At 46.9% G+C, this 17785-nt stretch overlaps 1 long non-coding RNA gene and 1 pseudogene across 1 annotated transcript; both read right to left on the reverse strand.

Annotated features, from left to right (window-relative positions):
• Positions 1 to 2455: 2455 nt before the first annotated feature.
• Positions 2456 to 3689, reverse strand: LOC121444171. Its single transcript, XR_005973756.1, has 3 exons — positions 3671 to 3689; positions 2609 to 2764; positions 2456 to 2521 (listed from the first exon to the last, which is right to left on the reverse strand). It is a non-coding gene; the product is annotated as an uncharacterized LOC121444171 (long non-coding RNA).
• Positions 3690 to 8209: 4520 nt separating this feature from the next.
• Positions 8210 to 11123, reverse strand: LOC121444209 (annotated as a pseudogene).
• Positions 11124 to 17785: the final 6662 nt, after the last annotated feature.

Consider the following 17785-nt stretch of genomic DNA (forward strand, 5'->3'; position numbering starts at 1 on the left):
TACTGGATGCAAGGAAATCAAAACCAGCCTCATTCCATAGTGAGTTCAAGGCCAGCCTTGACAACATGAAATTCCAAAAAACAAACAAACAAACAAACAAAAAACCTGAAAGGCAGAAAAAGAAGCCCTGTATGGTTGGCTGTTGGTGGCACATGCCTTTAATCCCAGCACTCGCGAGGCAGAAGACCAACCGGGTCTACAAGAACTAGTGCTAGGACCGCCACCAAAGCTACACAGAAACCTTCTCTCAAAATACCAAGATGCAGAATAAGAATAAGAATAAGAATAAGAATAAGAATAATAAGAAGGAGACAAAGACGATGAAGAAGAAGCAGCAGCCCTGAATGTACAAAAGTCATTTACATTTCCCTAAACATTTACATTTCTAATCACTTATTTTGTATTCCCTGAAACATTTAAACATGTTATAGACATGGTTCTTCTTGACAGGAATATTGTCTGCAGAGCAGTTTATCAGCCCAATGGGCACAAAGGCCGCTCTTATCCTGTAGTTTCTGCTCTGCTGAGTCTCAAACCCAGGGCTGCAGGCATGCAACACAAGTATTCTGCTGTTGAATTCCACCTCCAGCTTTTGTTTTGAGACGGGCTCTTAGGCTGCCATTGAGTTTGTGATCCTCCTGCTTGGGCTCCACAGAGCTGGGATTATAGGCATTTACACCTGGCTAGTGCTTTTCTATTGCTCTGAGAGTCCAAGGGATCATCAGGAAAGGCTCGAAAAGGTCTTTCTTCCTAGACCTCCTCTCCAAATCACAGAGATCCTCAGCCTCTGCCTCTCGAGTGCTGGGATTAAAGACGTGTATCACCCCCACCCGGCTCTTTCTTTATGTGGAGACAGAAATATCTCACAAATCCTAGACTTGTTGAGCTTGCTAATTAGCCAAGGATAACGTCCAATAAATCTCCCTCCCTCCACTCCCCAGTACAAGGACTAGAGCGCACACCATCTCACTTGGCAAAAATCTCTCTCTCTTTTCAATTTACAGGTGGTAACCGCCTGATTTATTTATTTATTTACTTTGGAGACCGAGTCTCACTATGTAGACCTGGCACTCACAGAGAGCTATCTGCCACTGCCTCCTGAATGCTGGGATTAAAGTGATGCACCCACATGCCCAGCCTTCCCTTTGGATTTTTTTTTTGAGACTTAATTTTGTAGCAAAGGGTTCCTTAGAACTAAAGATTACCCTGGGGCTTGTGGATTAGCCCAGTGGGCATGGTAGTTTGAAAGAGAAATGTCTTCTCTAAATTCAGTTGGTGGTGCAGTTTCGGGAGATTATGGAACTTGTAGCACAAGAGCCTCTTAGGGGAAGTATGTCACTGTGGGTGGGCTTAGAGAACTTAAAGCCTTGCCCTCTCTACTTACAGCTAATTCTCCCTCTCTACTTCCTGTGTGTGATGGAGATGTGATTTCTCAGACAACAGGCCCTGCATCCAAACAACCAAAAGCTAGCTCATTTAACAATGCCATTTTATTTCCAACATAGAAAACATATATTGCCATGATTGGGGAAGAAGCAGGGGTTAGCACCAGTAGAATCAATCAGGGTGGCCTTCTTTTCTCCCTAGTGCAGGGTCTTGGCTTCTAGAGGCATCTACTCCCGTGCTGCAGAGAAGTGAGACATCCAGGTGACCCACAGTGCTAACAAAGCTGGGATCACCTTGTCAGCCCACAAACTGAATTCTACTCAGCAGTAATAAGATTCCCCAGGGCTTGGCTTGCTGGGCTCTGCCAACCATCTAGCATCCAGAGAGGACCACCAAGTGTTCTCAGCAGCAGCGTCCTGTCTCGTTCTCCCAGGTCTGGCCAGCAGGATGCTCCTGCAGAGGAGGTCAGATCTTCTACCTGCTTCTTCAACTAACTTTGTACTGCTTCCTCTTTTACCTTCACCTTGTTTGTTTTTTTTATAGACCAACTTCAGTGGGTAGCCCAGGATTCCTGGGACAGCAAGTTCTGCAGTTGTAGATCAAACTGACGTCACAAAGATCTGCCTGCCTCTGCCTCCCAAGTGCTGGGACTAAAGGTCCACAGCGCCCCAGGCTGTCCTTGTGCTTCCTCACACTATTTTGACTTAAGTGTGTGCAGATGCACTCACACACTATATGCTAACACTGTGTAAGTGTGCAGCGGTGTCCGTAGACACACACACTTGCAAGCTCAAGGGATGTGTGTGTAGCACAGGTGTTCGGTGTCAGATGTCACTTCACGAATGCTGGGCACCTTGTTTTTTAACACAGGCTTTCTCAAGGCCACTGAGGAGGAAATGCATCTGCCTCAAATGGTGGCACACACCCACAATCCTGGCATTCAGGAGTCAGAAGCTGGCAGATCTCTATGAGTTCAAGGCCAGCCTGGTCTAGAGTGGAAGGGCCAAACAGAAAAACCCTGTCCCCAAAAGAAAAAAATCACAACAACAGAACAAAAATGGAGATTCACCTGTCTCCATCTCCAGTTGCTGGGGTGGCCAGCTTCAGCAAGCCTGCCGGGTCTTTTCCTTGGATTCTGCACATGAACACATACCAAACAAGGTAACTAGACACTGTACAGACAGACAGTCACTGTCAGGCTTCTTGTGCTTCTGAATCTCACCCAGGGCGTCGATTTCACACTCTTGCTTAGTGCCAATCATTTCTCATTATAGACAGCGGGGCCAGGAAGAAGCAGCAATGTAGTTTACGAAGTTTCTTCAGGGACAACCCCTGGACAGAACATCTATGACAGCTATTTTGTTCTTTTATTAGGATACTGTAGAAATGGAATGAAGTAAAGAAGGATAGAATCACGTCAGATGGGTACAGAGCAGTGGAAGCGTCCCTCCACCCCAACTCTGAGCAAACCCACTCACCCCAGTTTGTGGCAGGAATTGAAGCAGAGATCCCAGCAAACCAGGCGCATTAAAACGGAACTGTGATGGAGGAAGGTCATCGGCCAATAAAGAAACTGCTTGGCCCTGTGGGTGGAGTAAACAGAACAAAATGCTGGGAGGAAGAGGAAGTGAGGTCAGAGTCTCGACAGCTCTCCTCTCGGGAGCAGACGCCTGAGAGAGATGCCATGCCCCGCTCCCGGGATGAAGCTCCGACCCAGGATGGACATAGGCTAGAATCTTCCTGGTAAGCACACCTTGGGGTGCCATACACAGATGATTAGAAATGGGCTAAATTAATATTTGAGAATTAGCCTAGAAGAGAATGGGCCAAGCAGTGTTTAAATGAATACAGTTTGTGTGTTGTTATTTCGGGCATAAGCTAGCCGGGCAGGCGGCCGGGGTGCTGGGAACAAAGCCCCGCCGCTCTTATTACTACAGAACTGGGCTGGAGAGATGGCTCAGCGGTTCAGAGCATTGCCTGCTCTTCCAAAGGTCCTGAGTTCAATTCCCAGCAACCACATGGTGGCTCACAACCATCTGTAATGAGGTCTGGTGCCCTCTTCTGGCCTGCAGACATACACACAAACAGAATATTGTATACATAATAAATAAAAAAAAACGGAGCTGGTACAGAAGTGCCACAAGGGGGCAGCACAACATCAGAGTTTCTGATGGGTGGCAGGGCCAGCAGCCTTCCTGCTTTTCTTTTTGGCACAGGTGGGGGTCTCTATGCTCCCCAAACCTTCCTGTCAGTGCCTCCCACAGGGCCAGCAGGGAGTACTTACCCAACAGTCCTCAGCGCTGTGCACAAGGATGAACTCAATTGGCTCAGGATAATTCCAGATGTGAGTCGCAGAAAATAACCCTGCACATCTGGAAGCCATATTTTCTTCTCTCTGTCAGAAAGATCTTTTGATTCACTAGGAATACGTGAATGGAATGTCACTGTTTTCTCAGATTGGGGCATTAAGATTTGGGGGTAGGTGCTGTTGGTTTTTCAAAAGGAGTGGCATTCCTCCTAGACTGGCCTCCAACTTTCTGTGTTGGAAGATGGCCTTGACTCTCTGATCCTCTTGTGTCTGCCCCCCAATACCGGCATTTGTGGCATGCTCCACCTGGTTTCATTTTATGCTAAAGAAGCCAGGCCCAGAGCCAGTGTGTATGCTAGGCACACTGAGCATTAGTCCTGTCGTTCACTTTCTGTGTTTTAGAGAGAGAGCCACCAAAGCCTAGACTACTGTGCCTCATGGAGAACAGATTGGCCTTGAATTCATGGCTAGTCACTAGTCTAAACCTCCAGAGTCCTGGGATAATAGGCATACACCTTCACCCTAGCTCTACCATCTAGTTTTAAGACAAATCCACAAACTCCCTAGAACTGTCTAAATGTGAGGGATAGGAGATTGCCCCAAGGGGTGAGGTGACTAAACCTTCAAGGAGTGGGAGTGAGTCTCCATCTTCCTAGTTTCATCAGCCTGAGTTCGGGACACGGGCTGGTTAGGGCTGGTGACTTCCATTTTGCTTCACGCAGGTTCATAGGGAGTTAGTTGCGGGCAACTCGAGGGCTTCTGGTCAGAACATACTTTCAACGCTGCCTGGATACACAGGGGAGAGTCTGGGGACTCTGAGATGATACATTACTGGGACAGCCTCCTCTTCCTCCCTCCCACCCAGAACACAGCTCACTAGCTTCAGAAGAAGAGTGATGTCCAGCTACACCCCTTGTGTGTGCAACTTCTAAAGACTCTCAGTCAGAAAAACAGGTCATCTAGAAAGGCTAAAAGAAAAAAAATTGAGAGAGAGAGAGAGAGAGAGAGAGAGAGCAAGAGAAAAATCAGGGTCAATGGGTAAGATCTGCAGTTCCATCAGGAGGTATTTCTCAGCTACAGAGAGAAATACCTAGTCTGAGGCTAGCCTGCCTGAGCTCCAGGTGTGACTCAGTTGGGGTAACTCTTGCCCACCATGCAGAAACCTGTGTTTGGTTTCCAGAACCAAACAAACCAGGCTTGGTGTGGAATTCCTGTAATCTCTACATTTGTACACGGAGGCAGAAGAATTAAAAGACCAAGGATATCCAACCCTACATAGATGATTTAAAAAGTAAAACTTCTAAAATACACTGAGACAAGTTACATACCTATACCACCTACACTCAGTTGGCTGAGGGCAGGAGGATCGACAGTCCTTGGCAGCCGGGACTACATACAGTAAACCGGAGTCCAAACAAGAGGAGAGAAAAAGAAAGGATTCTTCATTAGAAGGAAACAATAGATATGCCACTGTGGGGTTTAAGAGTCATATGCTTTCGCAAAGAAAATAGACGACCATGAGTACAAGGTACAGACAGTCAGCAGTGAAGGGGAACAGACAAGGACAGGGTTGAAGAACTCTACAAAAGGCAAGTGAGTCTTCCTCCCACCTCTGTTGACGATGCCAGCAAGGTGGCTTCTCCAGCTTGAGGGCTGCCGGTAAGGACCCGGCATCGGCACCTCTTGCCATCCAGTTTGCCCTTAACAGTCTTTGAGCCAGAGAGAGGCACACCCCACCCATTGAGGCTGAGGAAAGAAAGGGAGAAGGCAGAGGCTGGCTAGATCCTTTGCAAAGCGGGAGGCCGGGGCTAGAAGAAGCAGCTTTTCTAGGCTAGGGTGCTAAAACCCTGAGTTTTGTCTCAACTAACTTCTGTTGTGTGGGGCTTGTGTGAGGCCTAGAACTCCTGATCAGCCTGCATCACCTCCCAGGTACTGCAAACAGACACGTGCCACCGTTCCTGGCTTGCTTGCTTCGTTTTTTAATATTTGCTTTTCAAAACAGGGTTTCTCTGTGTAGCCCTGTCTGTCCTGGAACTCACTCTGTAGACCAGGCTGGCAGGGAACTCGGAGATCCACCAGCCTTTGCCTCCCATGTGCTGCACCATCACGACCTGGCTTTACCCGGCTCCTGGCTGTTTCTTGAGACAGACCCTTTGTGTGTGATGCTAGCTTGGTATTCCCTATCTCATGCTGGCCGCGAAGCCTACCATTTTCCTGCCTCAGTCTCCTGAGTGCTGACATTAAATCTAATCCCCATCAAAATGGTTAAGTAATGTTTAAGGCAGGCGGGCAAGGGACGAGGCTCAGATATGGAGTTTGTGCCTAGTATGAATGGGCCCTGGATTTCATCACCAGCATTGTATAAAATTGGGCTCGGTAGCTGCCCTTGGGAGGTAGAAGCAGAAAGATCCGAGTTTAACTACTGCATAGGATGTTAAGATTCTCCAAAACAAAGCCAGGCAGTGGTGGCTGTGCTCGCCTTTAATCCTAGCACTCGGGAGGCAGGTGATTTGAGGGCCAGCCTGGTCTAAAAGAGCTAGTTCCAGGACAGCAGGACAGACTCCAAAGCTACAGAGAATCATGTCTTGAAAAACAAACAAACAAACAAACTAAAAATGATTCTAAAAAACAAAAGAACATGTGACACCCACTTGTAGTTCCAGACTCAAGAAACTGAGGCCAGACGATGCTGGGACGTAAGAAACCAGCCTGGGCTAGACAGAACATGGCTGATTGTCCGGGTTATCAGAAAGGCTGTCTACAGTTCTAGGTTCACAGTGTGGGGTGGGTTCAGTTTCCAGTGTGTGTGTGTGTTTGGGGGATTCTCCTAGCGGGCAGGGTGGGAGTGACGACTCACCACTGTGGGGTAAAGTCTGGAGGGGCTCGAATAAGCCACAATTCTGTATCTTGTAACCGCAGCGCTCCAAGGAGAAATGAGGGGGATCCGAGTCGGAGATTTCGCCATAAAATTTGGTGGGGAGGCAGGAGAATAGAGTGGCACCAGAGGCGGGATATCCGCCACCACAACGACCTGCGCTGAATGCTGGGACACATTCTTGAATATAGAAGATACCCAGGATGGTTCTAATGAGGAAGACAGCTGGAGAGATGGACCACCACACCAGTCGCACAGTCTTCTCTGGGTCTCTTGCTGTCACAGGTTGACAGGTCTAGGCAGAAAGAACACGAGATGAGATTTTACCATTGTGACTGTGGCATGGACGAGGCAGCTTCCGGGAAGCACACCCCACCCACCTCCAAAGAAGTGGAAAAGCCTGCTCACCTTTAAAAGGCTGAGAAAAACAGAAGCCTTCTTAAAGAATTTCACTGGCCAGTTGCAGACTCAGGCAGACTCAGGCAAGCTGGAGGCAGGAGGCACAGCAGGTTGCTGACCCCTCATTAGGTTTTCAGGTTTCACTCCAATCTGACACCTACCAGTCCCTCAGGGTGTGGCACATGGTGGTAAGTGCAGGAGCTAGTTGTCACTGATGAGAATGGTGGCCTTGAAGGAGCAAGCAGGCAGAGGCAGGAGGTGAGTAGCTGGAAGGCAGAATTGGTGGAGAGGGGGGACTCTGCTGCCCTGGGGTCACTCACTCCCCAGCTCAGATTTTCCCAAGCTTTGGGTCTGAGGACTCAAGCAATGGAACCTGCTGGGATGACTTGTGGGGATTCCTGCTAAAGGTTCTTGCAGGAGCCTGCCCTCTAGAGGAGCCCTCTACAGGGCTGCTTGCAGGACACATTCTCAACCTGGCAACCCAACTTAGGGCAGGCTGACTAGGAATACTCTCCTTGGGGGAGGGAAGGCTCACCCTATGGAGAAGACCATGTTCTCTGCAGAGAAAAGGGGCAAAGGACAGTCACTACCCAGAGCACCTCTTCTGATGTTTCCGCAGGCATGGGGAGAGGGCAAGGCGCTATTGTTCCACAAGACAGCCTAGGGCACCTTTGCACTTCAGTCCTCCACACTGAGCTAGACCCTGTGGGAAGCCTACCCTTCCTGCCTGGGATTTTACCTGGAGAGATAGATGTACTCTGGAGTAGACAGCTCTTCCTCTGCGGGAGGTGCCTGTGGCCAGACAGTGTCCTGGGCATCTGGCATGGGTCCCCAGAGGGGCTGTCTGAATCTCATCCAGACCGATCCCCAACTCGTGGCTCAGAAGCCACTGAGCTGGGGCTTGACCTCTTCGGGGCTTCAAAGAGAAAGGCACAGGAAGGAGACTCTTAGTGACTTCAAAACACACAAGACTTAGTGCACTGCCCTGCAGTACCCAAGTACCTGACTGGTCCTCCAAGGAATCTTTGCCTCCTTTGGCCTTGCCCCACCTCTCCCTGCTTCACTCAGCATCTCTGCTGTCCCCCTGTTGCTCAACAAGCCTGAGGTCACACTGCAGGGGACACCTGGTCTTTCTGAAGTGACAGATTGTTATGCTCACAGTGTGCCACGAGTGGACACAGGCATCATTTATCACAAAGGACAGGAGGAAAAGTACAAATCAGATGAAGTGAGAAAGGTGCTCACCTGGGTCTGTGGGTGCCTCTAGGATCCCCTGACTGTGGAGCCTGGTTCTCATGGGAGGCATGGTTACTCTCTGCAGGAGGCATGCAGCAACATAGGTGTCGGAAGCCATTGACAATGGTTTTCTTGACCCTCTTCCAGCGTTGATGCCTCTGGTTTTGGGAGGAAGCTGGCCCGGCATCCTGGCGCTGACCATGGCTGATGGCCTCTTCCTGTCTGGTGGTCACTTCTTCCTGCAGTGTGTCTCCAAGGGAGGAGCCTTTGGGGGTTACATGCAGAGCCATCCCCAGTGAGCTCCAGCCTTTCTTTGCATCATTTGCTGCCTCATTGTTGTCTGCCCCATGAGGGTGGTACAGAGAGCAAAATGGCTGGGCACTCGCCGTCAGGCTGCCACACAACCTGATCATCGATGGAGAGAAACTCTTGCTGCTGTCCAGGCTGCTGCTCATGAGGGAATCAGCCACAGGACAGCGCAGGTGGGATAGGTGGGCAAGGTGGATCCTCCTTGGCTGGCAGCACAGGGTGGCAGGCACGCTATGCCTTCTGCCACCCTGCCTGGAATTCCCATCTTCGTTCTCCTGGGGCTCAGATGGCACGATGAAGGTTGGGGAAGTAGGCTCAGCAGCTCTCCTGAGAGTCCCAGAAAAGGTGTGAAGATCGGCCAGGTTGAGGACAAGGCCTGGCTCCTTGGGTTTTGTGGGTTTCACCCGGTGATGGCAGCTGTCTCCCCCGGGTGCCTGGTGTTGCAGTCTCAGGTGTGTGGCCGTCGCCTGATTAAATTTTTGGTCTTCTGGACACTCAAGTATTTCTTCACCTGCCATGGTGCCGACAATGCTAGGGCTCAGGGTGCCTGGGAGACTCTGGATGGATGCCCGTGCCTGGCTGTCCCTGATCATGGGGCGCGTCAGGATTTGACTGATGGTGGGCCTCCTGTTGGGGCTGATCATGAAGATTTCCACGATTACATTGAAAATATCAAGTGGGACATGATGAGGAACGCTGAAGTTTGCAGCCAAAATTTGCTGCTTTAACCCCATAGGAGAGCTCGCTTGGAACGGAAGGTGCCTGGCCACCATGTAGTAGAGGAGCACGCCTAAGTTCCAAACATCGCTGGCATAGCCATCGTATGGCTCCACTCCAAAGAGTTCCGGGGCACAGTAGGCCAGAGTGCCGCAGAAAGTCTTTAGTTTTGTCCCAGGGACAACTCTGACTGCCAGGCCAAAATCACAGAGCTTGGCATTTCCAGAGGCGTCGATCAAGATGTTATTTGCCTTAATGTCCCTGTGGACGATACAGTTGTCGTGGCAGTACTTCACTGCCTGTACTACCTGTCCAAACAGCCTTCGAGCCTCGCACTCCTGTAAGCCTCCCGGTTTGCGAATCTGACGCAACAGGTCCCCTTTGGAGGCGTAATCCATTATGAGATACGTCATGTCCCGTGTCTGCACCTCCTGAAGGAACCTGATTATATGCGGATGAACGAGGGATCTCATTATATCAACCTCATTGTTGTTCCGGGCGCAGTCGCCATTCACATTTGCCAGAATCTTCACAGCCACGTAGCTGACAGTGGGCATGTGAAAGGCCAGTTTGACTGTGGCAAAGGTTCCTCGTCCCAGAGTTGTCAGCATTTGATAGATACTGCTAAATGTCTCCTTGTCACAGTAGAGGGTCTCTCTGACCTCCTCCATGGCCAGGTTCTCGCTGAAACACAACGGGAACTTTAAACAAACAGTTTAAATCACACCAATGAGAATGTTTATCACTATCAATTCCTACATTCCAAAGAGAAAAAGAGTCACCGATATTTCAGGCAACCTAACCAGCTACGTAGTGCTCAGGAAGGGAAGGAAGTACCTTCCAAAGCAGTGGACAGCAGAACATAACACAGGTCAGGTTGGCCGGATTCACCCAGAAATGGAGAGAATAAAACAAAGGGTCGCAGAAGCTACGAGCCACTGATTGGACAGGAGAATCATCCTCTTACTTGAGCTGAACACTCATTGAGAGACAAGATACTAATAAAATCATATGCATGAGAAGTTGATGAGACAACAGAAACCCCGAAAACCCAGAGTGTCTTGGTGGGGAGATGGCTCAGGAGGTCAGAAGGTTTATTATTTCGGCAGAGGACCTGTGTTTGGTTCTCAGGACCCAGGTCAGGTGGATCACTGCCTCCAGTTCTAGGAGATCCTATACCTCTGACCTCTGAGGGCATCCAAACACATGCGTGGATGATCACAAGGGCAAACACAGACACACACACGCCCACGCACACACACACATATGTATACACACAAACACACACTTGAGGTCGCCTAAATGTATACTCACGTGTACTATATATAATAGTGATATAAGTCTTTTTGATTAATTTTATTTTTATGACCTGGAAAGACATAAGACGGCAATAGATCCCCTAGGTGCGGCACTTCAGGAAGTTATGTTGTCATGGGATTGCAGACCTGGTCTTCTGCAAGAAGAGTCCATGCTCCTAACTGCTGGGCTGTCTCTCCAGGCTAACCCATCTCCCAAAGAAATCTGTTTTTGAAAACCCTGAGAGTCCTTCTCATGGACTGGAAAATGTGGATGGAATTGAGAAACTTCTTGATATAAATTCAAGTAAGAAGATATGATAAAGAACAAGATTGAAATATTTATGAGGAAAGAATCTGCATAGGAAAGCCCAGGAGCAGGCAAACCTACTGATGAATCCTTCCAATCTCTTGAAATCAAATGTCAGTGTTCCTCAATACTCCACAAAATAGAAAGGTCAAACTCATTCATGTCCAAACCAGGAAAACACAATGAAGAATAATAGAGGCTATTTCCATGATGAACATAGATGTAAAGTCCTTAATAATACCACTTAATACTTTTCACCAAATTCACGTAAGTCAGGCCATACTTCATGGTTACAATATGCTCCCAAGGATCCTTGCAAGGATATCTCTACGCATTTAGCCTGACAACACAACATTGAAACAGAATTAAGGGCAAGAGTGCCACAGTCATACATAAGGACGGCCATAGAGAAGGATGAATCTGTGGGGCTCTCAAGAACATGGTTGTCACTGGAGAAGATCGCTCTACATGGGAAAAGCCAGTCCTTCAAATGTGTCACTTTTCTTCTCTCATATGTGGAACATGGGAGCAGGAGGAGGTCCTCAACATAAGAGGAGGCTCCTAGGAATGTGGAGGAGGTCGTGTGAGAAGAAAGCATAGCTGCGTGGGTTAATCACATGATCAAGTGCTCAGAATGCATTAGAGATGTTCCTGCGATTGCCAGGACTAAATTGTTCCTATGATATGGTACGCCATAACAAGGAAAGGCTTGAAATGAGAAAAGAGAAACAGACCAAAGAACACATAACAAAAGTAAATGAAGAAGCAAAACTAAAGAGAGAGGTTCTGGAGAGATGAGTTAGTGTTTAACAGCACCTCCTGCTCTTTCAGAGAACCCTGGTTCCAGGCCCAACACACATGGTGCTCACAATCAATTGTTATTTGAGTTCTAGCTAATCTGTCTTCTTCTTGTGACCTCCACAGGTGCGAGGCTCTTGGTACACACAAAGAAAGAAAACAATATACTCATACACATAAAATAAAAATAATAAAAGTTATACCCCAAGATGCACAACTTAAATATAAAAACTACCGGGCTGTGGTGGCACATGCCATTAATCCCAACACTCAGAAGGCAAAGCAGGTAATCTTTTAGTTTGAGGCCAGCCATATCTACAGACTGAGTTCCAGGAAGGCCATAGCTACACAGAGACTTTCTGTCTTGAATTCTCCTCCTATACACTTACAAAATAAACAGAGTAAAAAAAAAAACATGAAAAAGTAAGCTAATAAATCAAGCCAGAAAATGAATAAATACACAGACAACAACAACAACAACAACAATCAAAGGCAACAAAGCTGGAGGGAAACTTACTATGTTGGAGTCCAGCAGATCTTGAAAGTCCAAATAGTCTCTTTCACCAGCACAGAGCTCCAACCACTTTCCACCTCACGAGCCCGCTTGCACTGTAAGGAGAGGAGGCAACCTCAGCCAGAGCTGTGATGGCACTGGCACCTGTCATTGTGAGGTCAGAACAGAAAAGGACAAATGGTGGCTTTTCACGGCTCACGGGTTGTTTTTCCCCTTCTGTCACCATGTACAGGACGGCTGAGTGAAAAAATGAGAACACGAAGGGACTTGGGAGGGGTGGGCAGGAGGCAGTGCGATCAGGAGAATATGGCTTTTCCCATCTCAACTCCCGAAGACGCAGCTTCTGCCTTGCTCCATTCTCCCCACTACTCCTCTTCCCTCTTCTGTTTCTGTCTTCCTCTTCCTCTCTGCTCCTCTCCTCTTTCCCCTTCTCTCCATACCCACTAAATAAATATCCAACCTCACTCTGCAAGGCGTACCTATCCATCTGTCTCAACAAGCTGAAATAAAGAAAGAAAAGAAAAACAAAGAAACTCAGGGAGTGGAGTGAGCAACTAGTTGACAAGAATTAGCCAAGGAAGAACAAACCAGCCAGCAATATAGGAAGAGAGGGATGCACAGGAAGTTGTAGGGAGGCACTTAGCTATTCGGGGTCTTTTTAGTTTGGGATGAGTGAAGAGATGCTTTTCTTGCTGGGTCTCTGTCCAAATAGGAAAGTAGATTCGTTGCTTCTTGGACTCTCTGAGCTAGCAGGTTATCACCCCAACATCTGAGTCCAAAGTTTTTTTGTGTTTTTTTTTTTTTTTTGGATTTTTTCGAGACAGGGTTTCTCCGTAGCTTTTGATTCCTGTCCTGGAACTAGCTCTTGTAGACCAGGCTGGCCTCGAACTCACAGAGATTCGCCTGCCTCTGCCTCCTGAGTGCTGGGATTAAAGGCGTGCGCCAACACTGCCCGGCTCTGACTCCCAAGTCTTTATTGGTAAATAGAAGAAAAGGGGCTTAGTTAAAACTTACATTTGGTGACTGTGGCCAAGCTGGTACCAGCGGGACCAGAAATCCCGCTAGGCCTCAGCCTATATGGTGAGGTGTTGACTGTCAGGCCCTGGGGAGAAGATAGTAATTAAAATACAGGTAGATTCGGGTTAGGCCATTAAATTGACAGAAAAACAAGAAAAGTCTTATAAAGGTGAGCACTTGGCTTTTTTTATTGGTTTGTCAGGATGGGTTTCTCTATTTAACAATCACGGCTGTCCTGGAAGTCACTCTGTAGACCAGACTGGCCTCAAAGTCACAGAGGTTCAGCTGCCTCTGCCTACCGATTGCTGGGATTAAAGGCATGCACCACTGTGGCCCGGCACATGGCAATTATTAAAGCTAGGAAAGTTGAGGCAGGAGGACCAGCAGTTCAGGTCATCGTTGGCTACACAGTGGTCTTGAGGCCAGCCTGTACTACAGGACACCCTCTCTCACCAAACCAAAAAGCAAAAGCAAACAGAAGGGCAAGGACTGCTTTTGTCTTGTACATATTGAGGGTCCCAGTGCTTCAAAAGTAACCTTGGCTGTGAGACACAGGACATGGACTGATAGAGATATGAATAATTTGCAGTTTTGTGGATTTTAAGGTCAATTTTGTTATATGTATATGTATTTCTAATCTTGATTAAGGTATTGTGATTGTGTAGTTCATTTAAAAATGTAATGTATATAGGTTGTTAATGGATAATCATCTATAATAGTCAAATTTGTAGTCATGTTCATTAGATTTTCTAGATATATATAGATACATTTCAATTAGATAGACATTCTTCATATCTTTCAAAGACTGCAGAATATGGCATTTGATGTTTTAATAATTTATGACAATGAGACACGTCTGCTTCTGGCAGCACCAATCTACTTCAAGAGGAAGATGGGCATCGAAGAGGCTCCTTATGGAGTTTGATAGCCATTTTGGCAAGAAACTGCTCTTGCCTGGACTGTTGCATAAACTGGACTGGACACAAAGAACCCGCAGAAAGAGGACTGCTGAACTTGCCTAAAGGTGAGATGATCTTTTGGGGTTCCTGATTCATGAAAGAGTCTGTGAGACATTCTGCAGGACAGAACAGATAGTGACTGAACTGCCTTTGAAATTTCCTGCTTCATGGAAATGGCTCTGGATACCATGGGCCTGTAGGCTGAAGATGGATGCCCCAACGGTACAGAGGAACTTTGGGTGACTGTCCAGGCAGCGAGATGTCTCTGTGATTTCTAGAGTTTTGTAAGTTGCTTACTTCTCATTTACTTAGGTAATATTATATCCTTCTGGAGTCTTTGATGGAGTTGAAGAATAGATAGATAGTTATAGTTTTCCTTAGTTATGATAAAGGACAAAATAGATATTGTACCTGTAATTCTTGCTTGATAACTGTTTTGTTATATGTAATCTTACTATGTTAAAGTGAAAGCCTTTCTTTTTTGTTTAAGCAGAAAAAGGGAAAATGATGGGGGAGAGTCTTCTGTTTTGTGTTAATTTCATTGGTTAAATGAAATTTAACCTTGGCCCTTTCAAAGGACAGAAAATTAGGTAGGCAGAGTAAACAGAACAGAATGCTGGGAGGAAGAAGCTGAGTCAAGTAGTCGCCATGATTCTCCCACTCCAGACAGATGCAGGTTAAGATCTTTCCTTGTAAGCCACCTTGTGGTGTTACACAGATTATTAGAAATGGGTTAGATCAGTATGTAAGAGCTAGCCAATAAGAGGCTGGAACTAATGGGCCAGGCAGTGTTTAAAAGAATACAGTTTCTGTGTAATTATTTCAGGCAAAGCTAGCCGGGTGGCAGGAAGCGGCCCGCTGCTCCTCATCACAATGGACACAAGTGTGTCATGAGTGTGACATCAACGCCTGAGGTGGGAGGGTGGCACTCAGCCTTTTTGTGTTCTTGAAGCTATGCTGTCTTCACCTTGCCTAAGTAATCAACAGATTTACCCTTTAAATGGACCTCACAGGACCCACCCAGAACCAGCTATGGGGCAGAAGCCAAAGAAACTGGATGGAAGTTTATGAGAGTTCAAGCAGGACTTTCCTTCTCTGTCAATACAAAGTTCACTCCCCTAAGGCATCGTATATGCACACATTACACACTTAGTTACTGGCTAGCAGCTCTCTGTGAGGTCCAGGCCAGCCTGGTCTACAAACCAAGTTCCATAACAGCCAGAGCCACACTGAGAGGCTCCCTGTCTGGAAAAATAAAGAAAGGATGAGATGAAAGAGTTTTCCTCTAGCCCAGGCTTGTGATAATCAAATAAAGGCAGTCCTTGTCCACAAAATGTCCCCCTGTTTTTCCAAAAGGACAGGTATTTGGGGTGGGTCTCTAGAGTGCTGGGCAGAACATCCCAGCACTAGGTAGTTTTGTTCAAGAATGTGTTCCTTGAGGTCTCTGGCCAACAGAACTGATCCTTTGCTTCCAAATGATTATTGCCCCCACCCCGTGCCTGATAACACACGAGCAATCGCCCTGCCCCCTGATAGAAAATGAAAACGTCCCACAAAAGGCCAGTTTCAGGCACACAGAAGGACAGAAGATAGTGGAGGGACCTGGTGTGCTATGTCCCACCAAGGAAACTTCCTCTCTTCCTCAAAGAACAGGTTCTTTTTAGACTTTCACGTTTTCTGTTCTTGAATCCTTTTCAGCTGCCTGTTCCATCATTAGCATCCCAAAATGGGATCTAACTCTTACTTCTGGCCCTCTCCAGCCCTGACTTTGAACTGCCAGGAAGATCCTAAGATAACCACTTTGAAGGAGGCTTTCTGCTAGAGCACAGGCAGAAATCCATCTCTGCCCTTCCTTAGGACACCATCCAGTGTGCCTGTCAGTCCTCTGGACAGGAGTCCACATGACTGGGCCTGGACTAGAAAAGTACCTGACTGAGTTAGTAAGTGAGAACCCCAAGGGACTTGGAAAGGGTGGGAAGGAGGCAGTGAAATCAGGGGAATGTGGTCAAAGCTTTCCATGTGCGTGAAGGTCAATGTCACTGTCAGAATACTCATGTTGGAGAGTCAATGTAAACAAATGTTTTAAAATGGTGAACGGAGGAATGAACCCAGAGAAAATATTAAAACTAAAGATTAAAATAGAGTAAACATCTAATTGATGCAGATAATAAAAATTGCCCCAAATTATACCCCAGACCGAGGAAGAAAGAAAGGAAGAAAGGGTTATTTTCAATCCTGGAAACACAAACCTCTAAACCCCAAATCTGTGACCTTAGAAGGAAACTCACTGTGTTCAGATTCAACAGCTAATGAATATCCACCAAGTGGACCAGCTCACTTCTATCTAAATCACTATTTCAACTGAAGATCAGCCTCTCAACTGTAAGGAGAGGAGGCAGCCTCAGCCAGAGCAGTTAAGAAACAGGGTTCTGTCATTGTGAGGTCAGAGCAAGAAATGGACCAATGATGGCTTGGCTTAGATCACTGGTTTTCTTCACATTCTGTCCCTAAGTACAGGAAGGCTACCCTGGTCAGTTGGCAGGTAGGGGCCTGGGGAGGCTGGTTACACCCAGTTAGCCTTCACTGTATCTCCCTTTTTTGTTGATCGTGTCTGTTCTTTTCATTCTTTTGTTCTTTTGGGGACCTGACACCCAGCTCCCAATTAAATTATACACAGTAGCTTCTTCTTACTTACAATGCCTAGCCTTAGCTTGGCTTGTTCCTTTCCAGTTTTTCTTATCTTTGAATTATTCTGTCCACCTTTGACTCTGGCTCTGGGCTTTTTAGGCTTTTTTTTTAATAAAAAAAAAACAAAACTCTGTGTATCTTACTTTGATTATTACTCAGTGGCTGGGTAACTGGATAGCTTCCCCTAGCATCCTCCTCTCCTTGTTCTCTTGCTCTTTCTCTGTTCCTTCCTCTACGATTTCTCCTTCCATTTATACTCTCTGTGTGACTGACAAACCTATCCTTTCTCCTGCCTTACGTTTGGCCATTAAAATCTTCATTAGCCTACCAGGTGTTTTAGACAGGCAAAGCATCACAGCTTCACAGAGTTCAACAAGTGCAACCTAAACAGAAGTCACACACCTTAAAATAATATTCTTCAACACCCCATGACCTACCTTTTCCTTCTGGGTTTATTTACTAGGTTTTCCCCAACTTTGAAACATGTCCACATGCTAGGGATCAGAGTTCAAACACAGGATCCTTCCTTGGGTATTACACATCCAATCCCTAATAGAAACCCTTTCCACTTTAATAATCACAGTAGGTAGAATCATGTGAATTATAACAGGCACTGGAGGTTGTCCTTCACCGGGTATGGACACTGTATACTTGCTTTCTCTTCCTGTGAAGAAACATCATGACCTAAAACAACTGGAGGAAGGAAGCTTTACTTCCCTTTCACTTTCCTATCAGAAGCTACCATGAGTGGAAGTCAGGGCCGGAAGTCAAGACCAGAACCTCGAGGCATGAACCAAAGCAGGTACCATGGAGTAAAGCCACTTACTGACTTGCTGTCCTTGACTCTCTAAGCCAGCTTATTTTATATATACACCCATGATCTCCGGCCTAGGGACATCAGTCACTGATTGAAATTCCCCATAGACTTACCTATTAGATAGTTAAGTTCCTTCTTCCTCAGATTACTCCAGCGT

The sequence above is a fragment of the Microtus oregoni genome, unplaced genomic scaffold (genome assembly GCF_018167655.1).
Source record: "Microtus oregoni isolate MIOR12 unplaced genomic scaffold, Mior012 000118F_ref0000498, whole genome shotgun sequence".
Lineage (NCBI taxonomy): Eukaryota > Metazoa > Chordata > Mammalia > Rodentia > Cricetidae > Microtus > Microtus oregoni.